The following is a 9,972-nucleotide window of genomic DNA, read 5'->3' as shown; positions in this document are numbered from 1 at the left end:
ACTATAGAACCCCCTTTTTGCATTCCCCTCCTCTATGCTACTTTTCCCTCTCATCTCTCTCCTCAACTGAAGACTTTTGGCAGGGCAAGATACACCAACGATTTTACTTTGGCAACCAACTGGCACTGAGACTTTTCTTGCGGCCTCCTTGACCAAGTGCAACCCCGTGGGGTTATGTTGACCCTCAAGACTAGAAACCCATCCCTAGACCCTTCGAGACTTCACAAGATACTCCAGCTCGAATCCTTAACCATGTGCTTAACCCACAAATTTGCAAAAGAACCAGTTAAGCCTCCGTAACCTTGCACAACACTGGGTTCCTTATAGAACTAGTGGACGTAGTGAGCAAGCACATTGTCATCCTAATATAGCACAAGAATTGACGATGCCATAGGAAAGACCAGTTTGAGGATATAGAAATAGAGGACAAATGACTTGATGGAGCTATACCAGTAACCTTGAGGAAATATTCGACACTCTTTGGTGGGGTATGAGGCTTCCATATTGGTAAATGAACTTGGTGGGATTGTGTTAATAGAGTAGTGTAACTTTCATCACCCTGGAGTAAATTGGATTTAGTAGGACAATGATAATCACAGGCTGAGATTCTTGGAAGTATAAGAACTTGACTTGATTAGATGATATCGGTCGGAGATAGTTGACATTACGATGTCAATTTGGGGGAAACCTGTAGAAATTATTATTGGACATGAGATTTGGACTGAAGTAGGTGATCCTAGTGGAGTCTAGATACTGAGTAAGTGTACATGGTTCGAAGTAAATTTGATTTAGACTGATGATCTCGATCATGATACCATGTTTCTCCGTGGACAATAAACTAGGAGATTGGATCAATTGTCAGAGTATATATAGGGATCTATATAAGCCTGACCTTGGGTTTTACTTGACCCCGATAATGGGAATTGGTGGACTTACTATAATACAGATAGCCCATTCAAGTATTCGGGGATTATAGGACATTAGTAGATCATGTGGAACACCATAGACATTGGATTTGTAGAATTAATGGATTATGTAGTGATTGATGAAGGTAAATGGGTTGTTGGAGTTGAGTCATAGGAAGGAAACAAGATCTTGGAGTGCCATACGACGTGTATTCTTAGGATGGAGATGCAATATCTTGGACCTTGGAAGAACAGGTTGAGCACTTGGATTGTCATGTTTAATTCAAGTTTGGCAGTTGTATGTTCTACCCATGGATTTTTACATGAGGATAGCCAGACACATGAGTTTGGGGATAGTAGACATGTATGATTTTGTTAAGACCTCCTCTCGGGAGCCATGAGGATATAAATAGCATGAGAGATGATTGGAGTTGACCTATACGGGATGTTTCTTTTGGAAATATGATGCGATTTGTTTGGAAGACTAGATAGAACAATTGGCATCTCAGAAACTGTGCTTCGGGATAAGATGATAAATGCTCACCCACACATCAGAATCCTTGAAACCCTTACGCACTACCAAGCCATAACATGGTCAGACCATGACCATAGGTTTTGGCTCTAGATCGAGAAGACCTTGGCCAACACTCGACCGTTACCACCATCAATGCCCCAGCCCACCTTATGTACCCCATGAATGGAAACTTCAGGGAGGACTTGGATTGGTGACCTACTTGTCTACCCGAAGACAGAAGAAGAACCGTTCATCTAGTTAGGGAACATCTGAAGACTGCCATGTCAAGGAGGAATAACTATACCAACCACCATCGTCAAGAAGTGAGCTTCCTCGTCGAAGACCGTGCATACCTGCAAACCAGTCCTCTCGAAGGAACCAAGCATTTCCATGTCAAAAGGAAGCTCGCACCAAGATTTACTGGCCCCCTCCGAGGTCACTGCAAGACGAAAAGTAGACAACTACCAGCTTGAGTCACCACCTGAGTCACCCACTATGTGTAATGTTTCCACACGACACAACTCCGAAAGTGGTTTTGACATCCTAGCTAGCTCGATCACTAACAAGGACATCGATCACCGAGCCATCGCCCCCTAGCCCAACCTGACCTACATGAGAAACCCCTTAGCAACCAGGATCAAGCAGAACGTCATACACGAAGCCACACCATCAAGTACTTCAAGGTTCAATGGAGCACCACTCGGAAGCAGAGGCAGTATGAGGACGTGAAGACTACCCCAAATCCAAGTTTTCGTACTCCTTTTCGCGCCTTGTTTGGGAATCTCGGGGACGAGATTCTTGTAAGGGGGGTAGGTCTGTCACACCCTAATTTTCCTGGCACAACACTTCAGATGATAAATCATGATAAAATGTGGTTTGACAAAAAATATTGAGTCTTTTGGACTTTGCCTTGATTGGCTTTTGTCTGTTGTTTGCAAGTGCTCTAAAAATCAAATAAATCCTCCAACTCTCATACTTCCCCTCCTTGATCGAAAAACCTTGCCCAAGGATCATGCCATGTGTTTAGGACATCATAGTATTTTCTTTCAAAAATAATTTGGCAAAAAAGTATATTCTAAATTAGGTTTTCTAAAACCCCCTGAATTGAGGCTTGGACTACAAGTGCTTAATCTAGGGCATGAAAAATCTTTCCAAAAGTATATTTGAATCCTATTAGATATAGGACTCCCATAAACCACAAAAATATAATTTTATAAGTGATTTTCTTATTTTATTTAAAGGCTTTTTCTTTAGGCCATAAATGGTCTTTAATAGGTTAAAATTATTTAATTCTTCAAAAATATTTGTGAAAATTTAGGGAAACTCAGTAGACATATATTGTCCATATATAAGAGTTTCAACACATGGTCATGTCAAAAATATTGGTCAAATCCATCAAAAACCCTTTCTGGATATTTCAAGCTTTTGAAATATTTACAAAGGAAATATTGTCTAAAAATTCCAAGAAAATTCTAGCATGTCAGAAATGCCCTATTTGGTGATCTTGACAAGTCTCATGTCATGGAGAATAGTATAACCCCATGAAACCCTCTCAAAAACATTCTTGTCCTTTTCCAAGTTTGAATAACTTTGCATTACCAAGTGTCTCCTTTTGATCTGAATTTTTGTTGACATGTTCAAATCCTCAAAAGATGAGACTACACCAAGTGATGCATCAAGGAGGAAAGATTTGCACGACTAAATCTTGGAAAATCTATTTCGGTTCATTTCTAGGGTTTGCCAAAGTTACATGGGAAACTTTCTCCAAATGGACTCAAACTTGGTGATCCACCTCAAATCTATATTCCATTTGATCCTGTTAATTCTCATATCAAGTGGAATTCATTTGCTTGCTCAAACTTGCATAAAACACCTTCTGGCTGAATTCCAAAATTCGTGTTTTAGCCATTTCCACTTATCTTCATGAGCTGGAACTTTTCCCACAACCTCTCCTAGTCCCCCTCTACCTCGGATGTGCTTCCCTGCCCGAGAGGCAATGATGAAGGGGGGAAGGGATCCACTTTTCTTCTCTGGACAGCCATGGCACCTCTCTCTCTCACCTCTGTTCTCTCACCAGAGCCTCTCCAGAGCATCCAAGGCTCTCTCCCCTTTCTTTACTACCCCCTAGCACTACTGGAAACAAGTGGTCGTGCCCACTTCCCCTTTCTTTATGCCACGGCATGCCAAAGGCGTGCTACAGAGCGCGCTACAGTGTTCTCATGCATTGTAGCTGCTCCCTGCCCGAACCACCCGACCACCTCGGGCCTCCCCAGCACGCCGGATGAGGCGCCTCGGCGTCCGCGACACGCCACGGCCTGGTCCCCCTCCTCCTTCTCCCTCCTGCTACCCCCTCGCACACGCACCATAGCCGCCCGAGAGCCCCAATGGGTGAGCCCACACGTGCGGCGCTGTGCCACTCCCCCGCTCTCGCTCTCTCTCTCCTTCTCCCTCGACTTGAACAACACCCACGAGCGCCGCAGACAGCCCCGAGCCTCCTCCCGTGGCCACTGTGTCCATTTCCGCGGGTGCCCGTAGGTCACGTCCACAGTAGCCACGACCTTGCTATATAAGGCCGCCCAAGGCCTCTCTCTGGAGCCCCTTCGCCCTCCCCCCCCCCCCCCCCCCCCCCGTACGCGTCGCCCAGACCCGTCCATCCCTCTCCCCGTGCCCTCCATCCACCATAATGGCCGGAGCATCGCCATCAGGCTTAGCCTAAATTCGAGCTAACCCAAGCTCTCGTTCACCCCCTAGCCACTCCAACGCCCTCATACCTCCACCTCAAGGCCCTCCATTGCCTCCATTCGCCCCGGGGGAGACCAGGCGCTCATGGCCAAAGATGGCTGACGGCCTCCTCTGCCACCATCCAAGCCGTCGCCACTACGGCCATCCTCGGCATGCGTGAAGCACCTAGATGGATGCGTCGCAGCCTCCTGAGCATGCTGGTGGGAAGAGCATCGCCGGAGATGCTCTGTAGCCCCGGCAATCGCCAGCGGGAGCCGCTCCTCCCCGCGGCCGGAGCGCGCGTGGGAGGATGAAGGCGACCTGCCGCTGGGCCCCGCGCGTCAGTGACCCAGTGGGCGGGCCCCGCCCGTTTAAGTGGAAACGGCTTCGGCCAAATCTACCTTCGACGTCACCGCTATCGCCCGTGCGGCCGTGCTGCTGGGCCGGCCCACTAGCTATCTCTCGTTCAGTGTGGGTTTTAGGTATAAACCTAAACCTTTTCTTTTTCTTTTGCAGTAAGCTTCAATTATCCATAAACAATTCAAATAGACTCCAAATTTGATGATTCAAATTTCTAGTAGCTTGTAAAATCATGATCTATCTCATGGAGCAATTTGCACATTTTTTCAGAAACTTTTCTTCACAAACATTTATCAAATCTTGCTTTTCCATTTCTGTGATAAACATTAGAAAATCATAAAGAGCCCATAATTGATCCAAATCCATTGATTCAAATTCCTAGATGATTATAAGTTCAGAACTTAGTTCATGAACATTTTTCTTAAGAGTTTCTGTGCCACACAAAATAATGAGCCATTTCTTCATATTTGTCAATTTTTGAAAATTCATAGGAAAATCATTTGAACTCCAAATCCAGTGAAACCAACTCCTAGATGCTTCTAAAATCATTCTTTGTTCAATGGGTGCCTTTGCTCATTTTTACAAATAATATTTCTGTACAATTCTTGTAAATCCACTTGATTCCATCATATTGAAATGTTCAGAGTTATCCATTGATCAAAGCCTAATGAAACCACTTTGGTCATACCTCATATGAGCAAAGGTATCCTAGAAAAGTCCAACTCACATTTTTAGAGCACTTTTATTTTTGCCTTGTGGTGTTGCTTATTGTCTTTGTTTCCGGCGTTAGTTGACGAAGTAGATGGAGTACTTGGAGAAGGACCGGAAGATTTGAAGACTCTGATGAACCAGGCAAGCATCCCTTTGACCATGATGAACCCTTTTTATCATAGTAGCATTCCTTTTCGTGATTGTCGAATGCATGATATCTTGAATGGCAACCTTGCTAGGTTTGCCTTTGTTGCATACCCGTTGATACTTTCATTGTTCATGACTATCCTTGTTTAGAGTTGTGTTCGTGGGTTGTAGAAATATGCTATAGTTGTTGGCTGAGCAAAATGGGTCAGAGTTATGCATGGTAAGGAACAAGTGTGGTTTGACATACTTGCAAATAGCCCCAGTAGGTGCCACTAATGCACCTAGGACATGATGATGAACTAGGTCACTACTTGGTGGAGAGGTAGTGTACCAAGGCTTGATGAAAGTGTTGTTTACAGAGACGGATTAGATTTAAGATTTGTTGACCGTCCCAACCCTACATGCGCAACCACTCTACGCTTATATGGGAAAGGGCATTATTGATTACCTAGTTCGTGCTAACATGGATGCCCGCATTACTAGTGACAGGAGTGATTTGTGGTCACTCTCGGGATGGGTCGTGCCAGGTAGGGCAGCCATGACTGTTTTTATAGGGCTCCGGACACACCGTTGGTCCCCATGCTTGTGATATGTGATTAATATGGGAGTGTGGCTTTACAAAAAGAATTTATTTTGTGACAATGTTGGGCACGGGGGCTACTACCAATCGAGTGGACTCCTTGTTAGTCACGGCTAGGGAAAGGTAGTGATCGGGTGCTTACCACGGGTACTTGAGGTACCGCGGGATCGTGGATGACACAAAAGCTTCCCAGATCTTGTGGGTAAAGTGTGCAACCTCTGTAGAGTGTCAAACTATTCGAATAGCCGTGTCCATGGTCAAGGACGGTTGGGTGGTGGTGCTTAGTCTATGTCCATATGTTTCTGAAAAACAACACGGTTTGGACATATTGTTGATGTGATTCATAAGGAAGTCACAATGAGCATGAGCATGAGTTGTTCATAACCCTTTCTCGAGGCTGATGTCTGTAACCTCTTGATACTTGCTGCAGACGCATTCATGTCCTTGGTAAATGTTGATCATACTTGCATGAGAAAAACTAGCTTTCTGCAAAAATGCCAATTAACCAGTTGAGCTTTGCATAATTATTTTGTTATCACTCTTGGGTTGCTTGCGAGTACATTCAAAGTACTCATTGGCTTGCCACTGGTCATTTAATTGGTCAGCTATGAAAGAACATGATATGACGAAGAGTTCTTGGGTGACGATCGTGCGAGCTAGGACGCTTCCCAGTCAGAATGCCTGTAGGGTTAAGGCAGATGGCATGGGTTCAAGTTATCGACAAAGATTTCCGCTGCGATGATATACTAAAGACTTGACCATAATGGTCATAATTTGTGTAAAACGGTATGTATGGATGTAAGACTCTTGTTAGTCGGCTTCTGCGTGTTCAGTGAGCATTGATCTCTGGGATCACTGTACACGTGCAATCGGTGATCACGACTTATGAGTCGGGGTCCCCACAGGCGCGTCACCCCTTGTGGGCTGGTGTGCTCCCCTCTTATGGCCCATATCTTCTCCCTGAGGGTTCCGGTAACCCCTCCGGTACTCTGATATGTACCTGGTACCCTCCGGAACACTTCTGGTGTCTGAATACTATCATCCTACATATCAATCTTTACCTCTTGACCATTTCGAGACTCCTCGCCGTGTCTGTGATCTCATTCAGGACTCCGAACAATAGTCGGTCACCAAATCATATAACTCATATAACACAATATCATCATCGAACATTAAGCGTGCAGACCCTACGGGTTCGAGAACTATGTAGACATGACCGATACACCTCTCCGGTCAATAACCAATAGGGGAACATGGATGCTCATATTGGCTCCCACATGTTATGAGAAGATCATTATCGGTCAAACCTTTATGACAACATACGTTATTCCTTTGTCATCGGTATGTTACTTTCTCGAGATTCGATCGTCGGTATCTTCATACCTAGTTCAATCTCATTACCGGCAAGTCTCTTTACTCGTTCCGTAATACATCATCCTGCAACTAACTCATTAGTCACTTTTCTTGCAAGGTTTCTTATGATGTGTATTACCGAGAGGGCCTAGAGATACCTCTCCGATACTCAGAGTGACAAATCCTAATCTTGATCTATGCCAACCCAACAAACACATTCGGAGATACCTGTAGAGCATCTTTATAATCACCCAGTTACGTTGTGACGTTTGATAGCACCCAAGCCATTCATCCGGTATCTGGGAGTTGCTTAATCTCATAGTCGAAGGAATATGTATTTGACATGAAGAAAGCAATAGCAATAAAACTGAACGATCATAATGTTAAGATAACGAATGGGTCTTGTCCATCACATCATTCTCCTTATGATGTGATCCCATTTATCAAATGACAACACATGTCTATGCTTAGGAAACTTAACCATCTTTGATTAACGAGCTAGTCTAATAGAGGCTTACTAGGGACACGGTGTTTTGTCTATGTATCCACACATGTATCATGTTTCCGGTCAATACAATTCTAGCATGAATAATAAAAAATTTATCATGAAATAAGGAAATATAAATAATAACTTTATTATTGCCTCTAGAGCATATTTCCTCCAGTCTCCCACTTGCACTAGAATCAATAATTTAGTTCACATCGCCATGTGATTTAACACCAATAGTTCACATTGTCATGTGATTAACACCCATAGTTCACATCGCCATATGACCAACACCCAAAGGGTTTACTAGAGTCAATAATCCAGTTCACATCACCATGTGATTAACATCCAGAGAGTATTAAGGTGTGATCATGTTTTGCTTGAGAGAGAGGTATAGTCGATGGGTCTGTCACATTCGGATCCGTATGTATTTCGCAAATCTCTAAGTCTACAATGTTGTGCGTAGAGCTACTCTAGCTAGTTGCTCCCACATTCAATACATATCTAGATTTAGATTTAGAGCCATCTAGATCAGTGTCAAAGCTTGCATCGACATAACTCTTTACGGCGAACTGTTTATCACCTCCATAACCAAGAAACATTTCCTTAGTCCTTTTAAGGTAACTAAGGATAATTTTGACCGTTGTCTAGTGATCTACTCCTGGATCACTATTGTACCCCTTTGCCAAACTCATAGCCAGGCACACAACTGGTCTGGTACATGGCATAGCATACTTTATAGAACCTATGGCTGAGGCATAGGGAATGACTCTCATTCTCTCTCTATCTTCTGTCGTGGTTGGGCTTTGAGTCTTACTCAACTTCACACCTTGCAATACAGGCAAGAGCCCTTTCTTTGACTGATCTATTTTGAACTTCTTCAAAACTTTTTGCCAAGGTATGTGCTTTGTGAAAGTCCTATTAAGCATCTCGATCTATCCAAATAGATCTTGATGCCGAATATGTAAGTAACTTCACCAAGGTTTTTCATTGAAAAAATTCTTATTCAAGTATCCTTTTATGCTATCCAGAAATTCTATATCATTTCCAATCAACAATATGTCATTCACATATAATATCAGAAATGCTACAAAGCTCCCACTCGCGTTCTTGTAAATAATGGCTTCTCCTAAAGTTTGTATAAAACCATATGCTTTGATCACCTCATCAAAGCATATATTCCAACTCCGAGATGCTTGCACCAGTCCATAGATGGATTGCTGGAGCTTGCACACTTTGTTAGCACCTTTACGGTCGACAAAACCTCCTGGTTGCATCATATACAACTCTTCTTTTAGAAATCCATTAAGGAATGCAGTTTTGACGTCCATTTGCTAGATTTCATAATCATAAAATGCGGCAATTGCTAACATGATTCGGACAGACTTAAGCATCGCTACGGGTGAGAAAGTCGCATCGTAGTCAACTCCTTGAACTTGCCGAAAACCTTTTGCGACAAGTCGAGCTTTGTAGACAGTAACATTACCATCAGCATCGGTCTTCTTCTTGAAGATCCATTTATTTTCTATGGGTCGCCGATCATCGGGCAAATCCACCAAAGTCCATACTTTGTTCTCATACATGGATCCTATCTCAGATTTCATGGCCTCAATCCATTTATTAGAATCTGGGCTCATCATAGCTTCTTCATAGTTTGTAGGTTCGCCATGGTCTAGTAACATGACACTAGTCCAGGATGGTGCTAACGCGACACTACGATCAGAGACCCTTCGAGAAACTGTGTGCGATGCAATAATCACAAAGGGTGGTGTCAGAGAACCATCAAAAATGTCCAAAACGTTTGAGATGATGAATGCATCAAACACGGTTCAGATTTTAGTTGCGTGTGGGATGCAGGGCATACAGTTTAGTTCAATTAACTGTTTGCGATGAGGAGTAACAAAAGAAACGGGCAGCCAGATGAAGGCATGTGCCATACACAACATACGGTTCACTAGCATGAACTGTTTGTGATTGGGCAACACAAAAGAAACGGTCAGCCAGATCAAGGTGTGTGCGATATACAGCATGCGGTTCACTCGAATGAACTATCTGTGTTGAGACAAGAGAACATAAGCGGTTCAATATAACAAGATGTGTGTGATCGCGACAAACAGGTCTGTAATCAGAAATGTGTGCGAAGACCAATAATAACACAAATGGTTGCTGCTAATATGACGTGTGCATTGTGCGA

Source organism: Triticum aestivum, chromosome 4B (genome assembly GCF_018294505.1).
Source record: "Triticum aestivum cultivar Chinese Spring chromosome 4B, IWGSC CS RefSeq v2.1, whole genome shotgun sequence".
NCBI classification, from domain to species: domain Eukaryota; kingdom Viridiplantae; phylum Streptophyta; class Magnoliopsida; order Poales; family Poaceae; genus Triticum; species Triticum aestivum.
This window is presented reverse-complemented; position numbering follows the sequence as displayed.